This window comes from Lissotriton vulgaris, chromosome 4_1 (genome assembly GCF_964263255.1).
Source record: "Lissotriton vulgaris chromosome 4_1, aLisVul1.2, whole genome shotgun sequence".
Classification (NCBI taxonomy): Eukaryota; Metazoa; Chordata; class Amphibia; order Caudata; family Salamandridae; genus Lissotriton; species Lissotriton vulgaris.
The window spans coordinates 989,124,826-989,140,826 of NC_141691.1; the positions used below are offsets into that span (position 1 = coordinate 989,124,826).

General features: G+C 42.3%; 1 protein-coding gene across 1 annotated transcript in view; it reads right to left on the reverse strand.

Annotated features, from left to right (window-relative positions):
• OTULINL (OTU deubiquitinase with linear linkage specificity like) overlaps nt 1–16,001 on the reverse strand; it is a 327,060-nt gene that overhangs the window by 160,363 nt on the left and 150,696 nt on the right. The gene's annotated exons all lie outside the window — the stretch shown is intronic.

Below are 16,001 nucleotides of genomic sequence, written 5' to 3' on the forward strand. Positions count from 1 at the left end.
TGTGCTGCTTCCCGTGCAGCTCCTGTATGTTATGTTGGGAGTGCTCCTGTCCTTAACACAATTTGTGATAAAGTAAACATAGGGTAAAGCACCCAGGAGCTCCACACAGTAAGACAGAAGCTATGTAAGTTCCTCACCCACAACTGCTGTTACAAATATTGATTGTAAGAAGGCCCATGTAGGAAATACTGTACTATAAATGCAAAAGCAGGTTATGTGGAGCTGATACCACTAGTGATTTATAAAAGGTAAAGACAAAACTCATGATGGATGAGAAACACCACTTAGGTTGTCAGCTGTGGTCACAAATCCTGGCAATCTCACAGGAACACACAATGCAATATTAGCAAGGGTAGGAAACTAAAACACATAGCCACAATAGTCAAAGAGCTAAACAGGAAAGGTGCTTAAGAGGGAAAAAAGGAACTCAAGGAAAAACAAAGGAACTCAAAGGAACCCCTTGGCAGAAGCAAGCAATAAAACAACACTGAGAAACTGGAAGTAAAGTCAGGAGGGATAAGCAGGCATCCATTTGGAATTAAGGAAGAGGGTAGGGAGGCAAAACAGGAGCACAACTAACATAGTGGAAGTTACAGAATAAAGGACACGCTAAAATAGTGCTAGCTCAGGAAACAAAGAAGCCATTCAAGACAGTGGTAGTTCAATGAACAGATATCTAGCTACAGATCAAGAATCATCTGGAAATAATGATCAGCTGCAGCTTAGGAATGAGGAAGCCTGGTATCAAATCATCAGCCAAACATGGAGACTGCTACAGTGACCAGCGCTGGAATGAAAGAATCAGAGGCTTGCAAGTTCCCACTAATGATCACAAGCCTCTGGCAGGATCAAGTTAGCACCAGGAAGCCACAGGTATGCGGACTCCTCCACCCATCTTGCCTTGCAAGGGTGGCGACAAAGCAGCAAATAGAGAATTTTAGAAATAGAATAGAATTAGTAATTAGGCTGTCAAAAATCCAGCATGGATCTGTACTGTGAGTTCAATCCAGAACCTGCCCCACGAAGCTGTAAGTCAGTATTGGTTTATGACACAAATCAAGTATGCCGCGAAACATTATCTTTCAAAGAAATAGCACACTGGTTATCACAAAAGCCAAACTGGATTTCAAATGAAAGGGAATTTCAGAACATTGCTCAAGGGGCTGGAAATCAATATATGCATATAGCAGAAGGTCAGGAAGCTCAACAGAACAATGGAAAGTTTCAGAGGTAGGCCAAACGTGGAGGGCATGCGAGAACAAGGATCAAATAAACTCTTTCACACTCCAGTTGGCACATGAAGAGATTTTGTTTGAAAAGCTGCCCAACAGCAAACTTTGCATGCTGCTGCTTTCTTGATAGACACGCTAATAAGGATTTGTTGATACAGACCAAATCAGTGTGAACAAGGTGACTGAAACCAGCTCCACGACTCTCAATTCGACACATGTTTTCAGAATATATTTTTAATGGTGTACTAAATTCAAATCATTTACCAATTCAGATTTTCCTTGTGCACTACTAAAAGCGATTGTTAAGTTACATCCTCAAAAAAAAAATCATCATCTGTGGTTTTTAAAAAACATTTTTTTACATTTTTAGTCCTCATTTGCATCAGTACGGTTTATAGGGATTCGGTTTATCAGATCAAGCAGGCAATTTGATTTCCTCTCCCTACTGATAGAGACAAGACTTTTATCCATGTTGCACTTTGAACCGGCTCCTCAGCCGCTTTACCAATTTATCTGCGAAGAGTATTTCGGATTTGTTTCTTTGGACCATCGTGTCCCAACTCCTTTCCCAGATATTTGGCTAGTGATATCATAATCATTGGATCCGATTTTCATTTGTCCCACAGTCTCCAGCCTTCATAATCTCCCAAAATCTCTAATATCTCCCAAAAATGTACTCTTTTAGCCGATGAAGTTCTGCATTCTAAAGAACTTATCCTCTGGACTGATAATGCCCATTCAATACGTGTTGGGAGAGTAGGTTGTACCCGTTGTAAGCATATCTCCCTTCTTTCCAATAGTATTAATAGAAACAATAAAGATTTTTGCTTCTTAGACAATTTCACAGGTTTATGCCTCCCCTCAATGACCCCAAATATTGCAACTGCTAAGTTTACCTTAATGTCTTTATCAAGAACATAGTGCCAAAAGGTCTCTACAAGAGGGCACCGCCAAATCATATGGTTATTGTCCGCCTTCTCCTCTCCACATTTGGTTCACTTTCTCCCCTCCTTTCACCACAACTTGGACAGCTTCTTCGTGTCCAATATTCTTTGCGTACTGTGAAGTGATGATTTTGCCTGAGGGGTTCAGACTTTATAGTTCACCAAAAGGTAGTCATTGATACTTATAACATATTTCCACAACAAATATACTCTTTTGTTTTACACTGATAAACACAAAGTATGTTATTACATTTCAACACAAATGTATACAATATAAACATAAGTAGATGTCGAATCTTTCATTTCTGGCGACTTTTTCTTTGTTATGCCCAATGCATTTCGAGCTCAATGGAGCTCTTCGTCGGGGGCCTGTGAAACTGAATATGATTTTCAGTTAGTAAATTCATTCAACTCATCATGGCATCACAATCTTAATGGTTTTACAAAGCAAAAAATATGTATGGTAACATTCACTTCTAAAATACCCTTCACCAACACCACAGTGTGTGTGGAAAAAGTCAAAAGACAAACTCACTGAAGTCGCAATGAACCAGAAATCTCCTCTCCTAAAAGAAAATGAAACACAAAAACAACCTCCATCTTTTCTGTCGTTATAAAATCAACTACCCGACACACAAAAAAATCACAAAACGCTAACACAATCTCTTACCTTGAACACTCAATACACTGTGCTCAAACCAAAATCTCCAACACACCCAGTCATCCCTCTTCTCCTGTAAATACATAGAAACATCAGCTATACACCAGGATCCATAACCCTGAGACACCTATCGGCTCAACCACCAATGTACCAGAAGCTCACCTCGCTAGTAACTCCTGAATGTGCAAACCGTTTCCCTCTCTCGTTCAAACGCTCTCGCTATGGGAACAGCTGACAGCATGGATCAACCACACCCAGATCTTAAAGTGGTAACCAATGTTCAACATTGAAAACGGACTAAAAACGGACAGCTACAAACCAAACCACGAACGCCATGTTTAAAGAGCAAAATAACCCTAGTGAAACCAAGAATCACATAAGTAATAGCTATGCACGTGCTTAAAGTGAAGAAGAAAAAAAAAAGTGAACAGAAAAATGTTACCATTTAGTCGAATAATGAAACAACAAAATGAAGATAAATACAGTTAGATGCAGACATCAATCTCGTACAGCATTAAGGCGAAAGAGGAATCATAGAAAACATGATAAATCGATTTTCTCATTAAGACCTTTAGGTTCTTGTGTGGCAAGATATTTTATCCAGTGAATTTCTCTTTGGAGGAGGGATCTGGATAGATCAACCCCCTCGTGTGTTCTTACTACCTCTAGAATGGAGAACCTGATTTGGGCTATGCTGTGGTTGTTTTCATTCCAGTGTTTGGCCAAATTACTCTTGACATTTTTGTTTTTTATTGTACTCTTATGTTCAGAAATCCTTGTTTTGAGTTTTCTTTCTGTTTTTCCTGTGTAAATTTTCCCGCAGGGACACTTTATGTAATAGATTAAATTCTTAGAGTTACAATCCCCGTTGTAGTGTAAAATCAGTTCTTTACCCGTTTGAGGATGATGTAGCACTTTCCCTTCAATCACATTTGAACAATGGACGCAGTTTTGACATTTCTTCATGCCTCTATGAGTTACTTCTGTGTCTCTTGTGGGGGTCATTAAGAGTTTTTTTACATTTTTTGATCTCTTGTAAGCAAAAATAGGCTTGTTGGCGAAGATCCCATTGAAGTCAACTTCATTCTTTAGAAGGTCCCAATGTTTATGTATGATAGTTTTTAGTTTCTGTGATGCGGTGGAGAATTTGGATACAAACACATGTCTGTCCTGCGATTTCTTAGGTTTCTGCATCAAAAGGTTATCCCTACTGTAAACTTCTATCCTGTCTCTTGCTTTCTTCAAAACATCATCAGGGTATCCTCTTTCTTTGTATCGTTGTTGTTGCAAATTGAGATTCTTTTTCAATTCATCCTCATGTGAACAAATTCTTTTAATCCGCATGTATTGGGAAACTGGTAAGTTGTTTTTAAGATTTTGTGGATGAAAGCTTTGATAGAATAACGAGTTGTTTACATCAGTGTCTTTCCTGTGTACTGTGGTTTTTATCTGCGAATCTTGAATGTTGATCAAAACATCTAAGAATGGTAGTTCCTTTTCACTGATCACATGTGTGAATTCAATATGCTCTGAACATTGGTTTAGTCTTTCAATTTCAGATTCCAAACTTTGCTTAGTTCCTGACCACAGCACAAAAATGTCGTCAATAAACCTCCTGTATAGGGTTGCATGATCATTCCAGAACTTGTTGGTATAGATATAATCAGCCTCAAATTTAGCCATGTTATGTTATGTTATGTTATGTTATGTTATGCGTTTTTATTTGGCGCACAGATGCTCCAGCTAAGGAGCGTCCTGGCGCCCGACAAGGCAGCAGCACAACACAACGAAACAATAATCAAACAGTGTACAACTAAGGAAATAAGAAAGTTTTCACCGCACGGCGAAAGGCGAGCAGGTCCCTCTCGGCACGAATCGCCGGGGGCAGGGAGTTCCACAGAACCGCCGCGCGAACTTGAAACGAACGCCCTCCTGCCCTACTCCGTTTAAAGCGTGGCACAACAGCCAGTTCCAAGTCCGCAGATCTTAAGGCTCGGGTTGTGGTGTAATGGGCTAGAAGAGCCATAAGAATCGTTGCTGGGGACCCCTTCAGAATCTTGTAAGCGACACAGAGGACCTTAAACTGGATCCGCTGGGCCACCGGGAGCCAGTGCAGTGAACGCAAAGTGCTAGAGGTAGGGCAGAATCTTGGTAAGCCTACCACCGATCTTGCTGCGGCGTTCTGGATCCGTTGTAAACGCCCAATCTCTGCCTGATTCAGTCCAACCAGCAGGGAACTCGCATAATCCAGCCTAGAGATGACAGTGGCTTGGATCATGAGCTGCCTCGTGGGGGCATCGAAAAACTTAAGCACTGGACGAAGCCCACGCAGGATACCAAAGCAACAGGCCGCCGTACGTTTGGTATGACACACAAACGTAAGGGTAGGGTCCAGCCAGACCCCGAGGTTCTTAAGCTCGGCGACTGGGATGGGAGCAGGACCCAGGTCCCCTGGCCACCATCTCTCTCCCCAAAGTTCCGGTTGTTTGCCAAAGACCATGACCTCGGTCTTACTAGCGTTCAGCTGGAGACAGTTGGACGTCATCCAGCTGGCGACCGCCCGCAGTCCTTGTTGAAACCTGGGGGCATCGACTTCGGCATCCCCGCTGATCGTAACCGCTAGCTGGGTGTCATCGGCGTATGACACCATCGTCATACCCCATTGCCTGACAACCTCAGCCAGCGGCCTTACGTAAAGATTGAACAACGTAGGACTCAGCGAGGAGCCTTGGGGGACCCCCAGGTTCAACGGATGGAATTTTGACTGGTAAGGTGGGACGGTCACGCTAAAGGCCCGATTGGCTAAAAACGACCGGAACCACTGGAGAGCAATGCCGGTGACACCAGCCTCCTCTAAGCGCCGCAGAAGGATCGGGTGCGAGACGGTGTCAAAGGCAGCGCTCAGGTCTAATAGCACCAGCGCTGCCATTTGTCCCGCGTCAAGCACGGAGCGAAGATGCTCCACCATATAGAGCAGAGCCGTCTCCGTGCTATGACCGGCCCTAAACCCATTCTGAGTAGCATCGAGGATATCTGCATGGCGGAGATGTTCCGAGAGGACTGCGTTGACATGCGCCTCAGTCACCTTGGCCGGCCACGGCAGGAGTGAAATTGGCCGATAGCTCTCAGGCTTGCTACCGTCCAAGCTAGGTTTCTTGAGGATAGGACGAACCATGGCTCGCTTCCACTTCAGTGGGACCTCGCCTGATGTGAGAGACGAGTTGATCAGAGAGCATAGCGGCGAGATATCATGTACCGCTAGGTCTTTGAACACGGCTGGGCAAAGCGGGTCCTCTGGGGACCCAGACTTCACCTGACGAGCCAAAATGTCGAGACTATCAGGTGTTAGGATAGGAAAGGAATGCAACCCCTCAGATGATAACGGCTTAAGAGGTGGATTAGCCGAGGGAGTGGCCACCGGAAAGGCTCGATAAATGGCATTAACCTTTTCCAGAAAGAACTCTGCCAATTTTTCGCAGTGCTCCACCGAGCTCTGGTGCGTCGAAGTTACCTTTTTGGCCGTGAGGTCTTTCAGCACCTTGAAAATAGCCTTAGACGGGTTCGAACTCGTCCTAAATTGTGCAGCATAGAAGGCGGCACGGGTTCTGCACACTGCCCGGTGATACAGTTTCACCGTAGACAGGTAGAGAACCTTCTTCATGCTGTTATAAGACTTGCGCCAAGCCCGCTCTGCACGCCTACAAGAAACCTTCAGTGCCCGTAGCGAGTTATCGTACCAAGGGCTGGCTTTGCCGGTTCCAGTTTTACAGCATACCATGGGAATGAGTGTGTCTAAAGCCCTAGATACCCAATTACAAAACCTGTCATAGACCTGATCAGCCGACCCCGTGATGTCAAATGAGTCGGCCGATAGGAGGTGGAAAAACTCGTCCAGCTTGAGTTTATTCCAACGACGTCTTGGAATAGAACACACCACTGGCTTAGGTTGTATAGCCGGTGTAGGGCAATGGATCTGTATCAAATAATGATCAGTCCATGCTAGAGGTGTGTAGCTGGAAATGCAGGCTTCCGTAAGATTGGTAAAAAACGGATCGAGGGTATGACCCCCTGAATGGGTGGGCTGTGCCACCAGCTGAATCAACTGGAGCGCCTCAAGATCGGCCACAAAACTGGACACCGTGGGGCTAGCTATGTTATCAAAATGCAGATTTAAATCTCCAATGATGGAGAAATTGGAGCACCCCGCAGCCAGTTCACTAATGGCGTCAGGTAGCGCCGCTCTAAAAGCCACTTCACTCCCTGGGGGCCGATATATCAGTAGCCCCTACAGGGTGAAATTAGGTGTAATAGCTACCTTAAACATTGCACTTTCGCAACCCGGGATTTTTTGACCATGCCACGTACATGAATAGCAGGACTTAACCGCAAGGGCTATTCCTCCGCCTCTAGAAGCTCGGTTAAGAGTGAATACCGAGTATTCCGGCAGGAAGGCCAGATTGACAACGGCCGAGTCGGCATCCTGCAGCCAGGTCTCCGTCAGGCAAAATAAGTCAGGAGAATCCTTATCTAGCAGGTCGAAAATATCTAGATGGTGTCAGGATCTACCAAATGCGCCTACCTAATTACTGGAACTACATCTCCCAGAATTCCTGAGAGGGGGGCGTGGTACTATATAAGCAGGGCGGACCCTCCACACTCTGTTCGTGATTTTGTTAACCGCAGTGTTTTGGGTTTCCTGAGATGTGTGCTGCGTTTGTCTTCTCTCTGGAAACAGCAGAGAGAGTTTAGTTCCTGTTTCCAAACGTTTCCAGCGCGAAGGGAATAGGAAACGCGCTTTGGACTAAGATTACTGGGTCCTACTAAGTAGCGCGTGGGTTGCGCTTTCTGTTTGGTTTTCTTTTTCCTGGCGTTCCGGTTGTCAGCACCGTTTATGTGGCTGGAGAGAGATTCACACGGAGGGAGAACGGACCGGGACTACACTGCACAAGCACAGTGAGTTATCGAGCAGCGCGTGAATTCTAACGCGTTGCTGGAGCAGTATTTGAAGCGTTCTTCATAGGCGGCTATCAGTTACCCGGCGAAGAGTAATTTATGCGCTGCAGAGTGTTACAGTGGAATACTTGTTTCTGATATATAGTGAGAGCGGAGTATAGCGGGTGCAACTCTCCTGCTTATTACCGTTACGAAGTTAAGCACTAGTGTCTTTTGAATCAATTGCCAAAGCGGAAGGTAGTGGGGGAAGCCTACACCTTGCCGTGTTTGGAGCTGAATTATTAACGGACACGGTGACTCTAGATTTGAGAGCGGAAGGCTGTAGTGGGGCGCTACGTCTTGCCGTTTCCATAAAGGATTAAATTGGTACATTTCTAAAAGGAGAACGAGTCTCTCAAGGGACTGATTTTGATTTGGATTCACAAAGGTTGTTGGATATACACACGTTTATTTTTGAGCACAGTATAAACACAAGGCAGGGTATGTACAAATCCACTAGAGAATATTGAATTTTGGTTCTATGAGATATCTGAGAGTAACTGGTGTTTCTGTTCCATAGGGACTAGTGTGGCAGTTATCCATATTCAAGATACAGGGAGGAGGTGGAGCGCACTTCTTCTGTAAAGGTGAAACTCTGATTATACGTAGTGAGAATGAAATGAGAGTAGGATTTCCCTGTGAGCATTTGTAACCTGTATGCTTGTTTTCTTGTCTTTCAGCTATCCCTTCCCTGCAGTCCCCTTCCGTCCCCTCCTTGTTCTGTTTCCTTTTTTCCCTCGCCCTATCACTCGAACACGCTGTGTTGTTGGTACAGGCGTGTTGGTGAGATCGGGAGGTGGAGTTATATGTACAACAATCGGATCCGGCAGCGTGGAGTCTGACAGATGGTGCCTGACAAGCGACCTAGCGTTTAAGTTCCAGATGCTGATACAAGACTGTGGGCTGATGGCCACAGTGATATCAACCCTACAGTCCCTACTTACGGGGGCAGAAAGTGTGAAACATCCGCATCCACACGTAAAAGGGCCGCATAAGGGATCCACACGGGGCGCAATACAAGTCACCCAGGACCGGTTGATGGCAACCAGACTGTCTCTGGTGTAACACAGCATGATAAACAAGAGAACGGCCAGGAGAGGGGTCAGAGTCCAGCCATAAAGGTATTGGCATATGCCGGGGCCCCGGCAAATCCCATCGATGTTCCATTCTGTTGAAGAAAAAACTTTGATGACCATTGAAAATAACTATGATACAAACAAAAATGTAAGAGTTCCAAAATAAATACCTTCTCTGCTTTCACCGATGTTTGTTGTAGCAAGGCCCACTCCACGGCTTCCAATCCAGCTTGGTGAGGAATAAAAGTGTACAATGACTTGACGTCAATTGTACACATTATTGTTGAACTGGTGATGTTGATGCTTTTTAATGTCAAAAGAAAATCATTGGTGTCCTTTATGTACGATGGCCATTTCTGAACACATGGCTGCAAAAATTTGTCAATATACTGACCGAGTGGTTAAAAAATAGTACCACATCCGGTCACAATGGGGCGCATTGGTGGATCTAAAAGGTTTTTATGCACCTTCGGGAGCATGTAGAGGGACGGTCTTCTCGGGTTTTGTACTGTAAGAAATAGTTTAGTCGTACTCGATGTGTGTCCTAATTCCAAGGCTTTGGTCAGAATTTCATTGAGGGTGGTTTGTAGTTCAACTGTTGGATCTCTTTCCAGTTCAAAATAGGTTGTGGTGTCTGATACGTGTTCATTCACTTTAGAATTGTACATTGTTCTGTCCATCACTATTATGGCACCTCCCTTATCCGCTTTTTGTATGAAGATGTTCTGGTTTTCTTGAAGTCCTTTGATGGTTGTCCTGTCGTAAACTGATAAATTCTTCCTTTTAGATTTTCTCAAATTTAAACTGCCCAAATCATTAATGACAGAGTTTTCAAACGCATCCAAAATTTTATGTGATACTGGAGCTTGAAATTTGGATTTTGGTTTAAATTCCAGAAATTCTGGTTCTTCTTTATCCGTTTGAGGTGGTGCCACGTTGGTAAAAAAATGTCTAAGTTTCAAAACACGCATGAACTTGTAAAAAGCTACCTCGCTCTCAAGTTTGTTGGTATCATACGTGGGGACGAACCCTAGCCTTTGTTTAAAACTCTTAGTTCATCTTTAGTCAGTTGAGTTTTGGATATGTTCAATACCAGATTTATTTTGTGCTTCTTGTTCGAACCCCTTCTACCTTCTCTCCTTGTCTTGCTGGCTTTTTCTGTTGTTTCCCTGGTGGTTGACTCGCATCCCCTCCCTGGGCTAAAAAAGACTGGCTAGTACCAGGTGTTTTTGATGAATCAATTGAAGTTTGGCTTGCAGTTGTTTCAACTATTTGGGTCTGGGCTGCAGGTCTGTTGGTGTTCAATTCGCTGTCAGAGACTAAACTCTCTTCTGATGTTGTAGCTGCTTTTTTCTTTGGAAATGTTCTACGTTGGGCATAAACTTCAGCCCAAGTATAGACTTCATTTAATTTATAATCCAACGCATCTCGTTTGAATTTTCTCAACTTGCCTTCTTGTAACTCCTTAGAATATCTCTCAAGTTTTGAATTTAAATCCTCCAATAATTTGTCCCAGTCTGTTTTATCCATTCGAGACTCCAGATTGTGTTTAATCTTGTCGATCTCATTCGAAAGTTCATGGATAACTTTAGCTAATTCCTCAATCAGTAGAAGGATCAAGTCCAAAGAACATTTATTAAGAATAGAAAACCATCTCTCCATAAACTCCTTGTTTAGGTGAAATCTATGCAGCATCGGTTTGATTGACATCCTTAGGCCGCGTGGAATCCTCTTCACCCTGTGATACTGCACCAGGGTTGATGCATGCAACTTCTGATTCACTTCATGTTTTGCTAAATATTCCAGTTGCTTTAGTTGCTGAATGATAGTGTTGCCTTGCACATTTGAAGATTTGACATCCTGTATCAATGCATAAATGCTATCTGCTTGTTCACTCGTATATGCTAGAGTTTTGGCTCTATTATCTGTCATGCTTGAAATGTGCTCGTATGCCATGTTTAGGTGCTCACTCCGTGTAGACAGAATCTCAAAATGAATTGGGGTGAGAGGAGCACTCTACTTTTAAACTCTGTTAATCTCACTAGTTTTCAGTCTATTCAAATTTAAACCAAGCGTGCAGCTGAGGTAGCACGTCTGTCCTGTTCCGTGCCTGACTATAGAAATCTTATCTTAAGTGTATACAGCACTTAACCTCTGCGCACTGTTACTACTTGCGGAAAACCGCTACCCGTTTATAAATATTACAACGTTTATAGAATTTCAAAAGTAAGTGTATTTATAACATATTTCCACAACAAATATACTCTTTTGTTTTACACTGATAAACACAAAGTATTTTATTACATTTCAAAACAAATGTATACAATATAAACATAAGTAGATGCCAAATCTTTCATTTCTGGCGACTTTTTCTTTGTTATGCCCAATGCATTTCGAGCTCAATGGAGCACTTCGTCGGGGGCCTGTGAAACTGAATATGATTTTCAGTTAGTAAATTCATTCAACTCATCATGGCATCACAATCTTAATGGTTTTACAAAGCAAAAATTATGTATGGTAACATTCACTTCTAAAATACCCTTCACCAACACCAGTGTGTGTGGAAAAATCAAAAGACCAGGGAGGGGATGCGAGTCAACCACCAGGGAAACAACAGAAAAAGCCAGCAAGACAAGGAGAGGAGGTAGAAGGGGTTCGAACAAGAAGCACGAAATAAATCTGGTATTGAACATATCCAAAACTCAACTGACTAAAGATGAACTAAGAGTTTTAAACAAAGGCTTAGGGTTCGTCCCCACGTATGATACCAACAAACTTGAGAGCGAGGTAGCTTTTTACAAGTTCATGCGTGTTTTGAAACTTAGACATTTTTTTACCAACGTGGCACCACCTCAAACGGATAAAGAAGAACCAGAATTTCTGGAATTTAAACCAAAATCCAAATTTCAAGCTCCAGTATCACATAAAATTTTGGATGCGTTTGAAAACTCTGTCATTAATGATTTGGACAGTTTAAATTTGAGAAAATCTAAAAGGAAGAATTTATCAGTTTACGACAGGACAACCATCAAAGGACTTCAAGAAAACCAGAACATCTTCATACAAAAAGCGGATAAGGGAGGTGCCATAATAGTGATGGACAGAACAATGTACAATTCTAAAGAGAATGAACACGTATCAGACACCACAACCTATTTTGAACTGGAAAGAGATCCAACAGTTGAACTACAAACCACCCTCAATGAAATTCTGACCAAAGCCTTGGAATTAGGACACACATCGACTACGACTAAACTATTTCTTACAGTACAAAACCAGAGAAGACCGTCCCTCTACATGCTCCCGAAGGTGCATAAAAACCTTTTAGATCCACCAATGCGCCCCATTGTGACCGGATGTGGTACTATTTTTTAACCACTCGGTCAGTATATTGACAAATTTTTGCAGCCATGTGTTCAGAAATGGCCATCGTACATAAAGGACACCAATGATTTTCTTTTGACATTAAAAAGCATCAACATCACCAGTTCAACAATAATGTGTACAAATGACGTCAAGTCATTGTACACTTCTATTCCTCACCAAGCTGGATTGGAAGCCGTGGAGTGGGCCTTGCTACAACAAACATCGGTGAAAGCAGAGAAGGTATTTATTTTGGAACTCTTACATTTTTGTTTGTATCATAGTTATTTTCAATGGTCATCAAAGTTTTTTCTTGAACAGAATGGAACATCGATGGGATTTGCCGGGGCCCTCGCATATGCCAATACCTTTATGGCTACATTTGAGGCTGATTATATCTATACCAACAAGTTCTGGAATGATCATGCAACCCTATACAGGAGGTTTATTGACGACATTTTTGTGCTGTGGTCAAGAACTAAGCAAAGTTTGGAATCTGAAATTGAAAGACTAAACCAATGTTCAGAGCATATTGAATTCACACATGTGATCAGTGAAAAGGAACTACCATTCTTAGATGTTTTGATCAACATTCAAGATTTGCAGATAAAAACCACAGTACACAGGAAAGACACTGATGTAAACAACTCGTTATTCTATCAAAGCTTTCATCCACAAAATCTTAAAAACAACTTACCAGTTTCCCAATACATGCGGATTAAAAGAATTTGTTCACATGAGGATGAATTGAAAAAGAATCTGAATTTGCAACAACAACGATACAAAGAAAGAGGATACCCTGATGATGTTTTGAAGAAAGCAAGAGACAGGATAGAAGTTTACAGTAGGGATAACCTTTTGATGCAGAAACCTAAGAAATCGCAGGACAGACATGTGTTTGTATCCAAATTCTCCACCGCATCACAGAAACTAAAAACTATCATACATAAACATTGGGACCTTCTAAAGAATGAAGTTGACTTCAATGGGATCTTCGCCAACAAGCCTATTTTTGCTTACAAGAGATCAAAAAATGTAAAAGAACTGTTAATGACCCCCACAAGAGACACAGAAGTAACTCATAGAGGCATGAAGAAATGTCAAAACTGCGTCCATTGTTCAAATGTGATTGAAGGGAAAGTGCTACATCATCCTCAAACGGGTAAAGAACTGATTTTACACTACAACGGGGATTGGAACTCTAAGAATTTAATCTATTACATAAAGTGTCCCTGCGGGAAAATTTACACAGGAAAAACAGAAAGAAAACTCAAAACAAGGATTTCTGAACATAAGAGTACAATAAGAAACAAAAATGTCAAGAGTAATTTGGCCAAACACTGGAATGAAAACAACCATAGCATAGCCCAAATCAGGTTCTCCATTCTAGAGGTAGTAAGAACACACGAGGGGGTTGATCTATCCAGATCCCTCCTCCAAAGAGAAATTCACTGGATAAAATATCTTGCCACACAAGAACCTAAAGGTCTTAATGAGAAAATCGATTTATCATGTTTTCTATGATTCCTCTTTCGCCTTAATGCTGTACGAGATTGATGTCTGCATCTAACTGTATTTATCTGCATTTTGTTGTTTCATTATTCGACTAAATGGTAACATTTTTCTGTTCACTTTATTTTTTTCTTCTTCACTTTAAACACGTGCATAGCTATTACTTATGTGATTCTTGGTTTCACTAGGGTTATTTTGCTCTTTAAACATGGCGTTCGTGGTTTGGTTTGTAGCTGTCCGCTTTTTAGTCCGTTTTCAATGTTGAACATTGGTTACCACTTTAAGATCTGGGTGTGGTTGATCCATGCTGTCAGCTGTTCCCATAGCGAGAGCGTTTGAACGAGAGAGGGAAACGGTTTGCACATTCAGGAGTTACTAGCGAGGTGAGCTTCTGGTACATTGGTGGTTGAGCCGATAGGTGTCTCAGGGTTATGGATCCTGGTGTATAGCTGATGTTTCTATGTATTTACAGGAGAAGAGGGACGACTGGGTGTGTTGGAGATTTTGGTTTGAGCACAGTGTATTGAGTGTTCAAGGTAAGAGATTGTGTTCGCGTTTTGTGATTTTTTTGTGTGTCGGGTAGTTGATTTTATAACGACAGAAAAGATGGAGGTTGTTTTTGTGTTTCATTTTCTTTTAGGAGAGGAGATTTCTGGTTCATTGCGACTTCAGTGGGTTTGTCTTTTGATTTTTCCACACACACTGTGGTGTTGGTGAAGGGTATTTTAGAAGTGAATGTTACCATACATAATTTTTGCTTTGTAAAACCATTAAGATTGTGATGCCATGATGAGTTGAATGAATTTACTAACTGAAAATCATATTCAGTTTCACAGGCCCCCGATGAAGAGCTCCATTGAGCTCGAAATGCATTGGGCATAACAAAGAAAAAGTCGCCAGAAATGAAAGATTCGACATCTACTTATGTTTATATTGTATACATTTGTGTTGAAATGTAATAACATACTTTGTGTTTATCAGTGTAAAACAAAAGAGTATATTTGTTGTGGAAATATGTTATAAATACACTTACTTTTGAAATTCTATAAGCGTTGTAGTATTTATAAACAAGTAGCGGTTTTCCGCAAGTAGTAACAGTGCGCAGAGGTTAAGTGCTGTATACACTTAAGATAAGATTTCTATAGTCAGGCACGGAACAGGACAGACGTTCTACCTCAGCTGCACGCTTGGTTTAAATTTGAATAGACTGAAAACTAGTGAGATTAACAGAGTTTAAAAGTAGAGTGCTCCTCTCACCCCAATTCAGTCATTGATACTTGCCATAAGTCTTCAGTCTGTATATTTGGATTGTCCCTCTTTCAGATCTCTCCCAGTAAAGAATAGGGTTCTCTTCCTACTTCTATCAACATCTAATGCCATTTTTCAACTTCCTTCGCTTGATGGGGTGTCTTAGTTGCGGTTTTACTTCATAGTCCATACTCCCTCCCCCCATTTTCTCCAGTTCTCTTGCCCAGCTCATCACTTGGTAGTTCTTGAACTTTGAAAGATGACCTGCTGTTAATTGATCTAAAATGGCCCACAAAACCAATATGTTTTTTCCTGTAGAGGCTGACCTCATTTGTTTATACCTGCTTCGGCCAGGGGTACTGCCAACTTATCTAAAAGGCATATAGGAGTACATGGGGAGACCCAAATTGGGGCTGATACACAGTAATATGGTATTACCAAGGACAGTCTTATTTGATACCATGTCTTAAATACTTTTTGAAGTGGGAATGGCCAAATTTATGCAAGCAAAAACCTGCCATCTCTGTGGGATCCCTAGCCAAGGCCTTAAGGACTGGGGTATAGATATCATTTTCTTGAAGGAGGGATCTAAAAGTCTTAAACTGAAATGTCCAACAATAAACAGGAAAATTGGGGCTTGCTATCCCCCCATATATCTCCCTCTGGCACAACTTCTTCCAGGCAATCCGTACACCTTTAGAGGACTAAGTAAAGCTGCTTCAATCATCAATAAGGGAATTTGAAGTGCACTACTCACCCGTGAGGGTCTCAAGGCGCTGGGAGGGAGGGCAGGTCCAGTCAGTCAGAGAGCCAGGTCTTGAGGGTCTTCCTGAAGATGTGCAGAGTGGGGGCGAGTCTGATGTCAATCTGGAGATCATTCCAGGTCTTAGCTGTGATGTAGGAGAACGTTCTTCCACCCGTTCCTGCTCTGCAGATGCGTGGGGGTTTGGCGAGGACAAGGTCAGCGGATCAG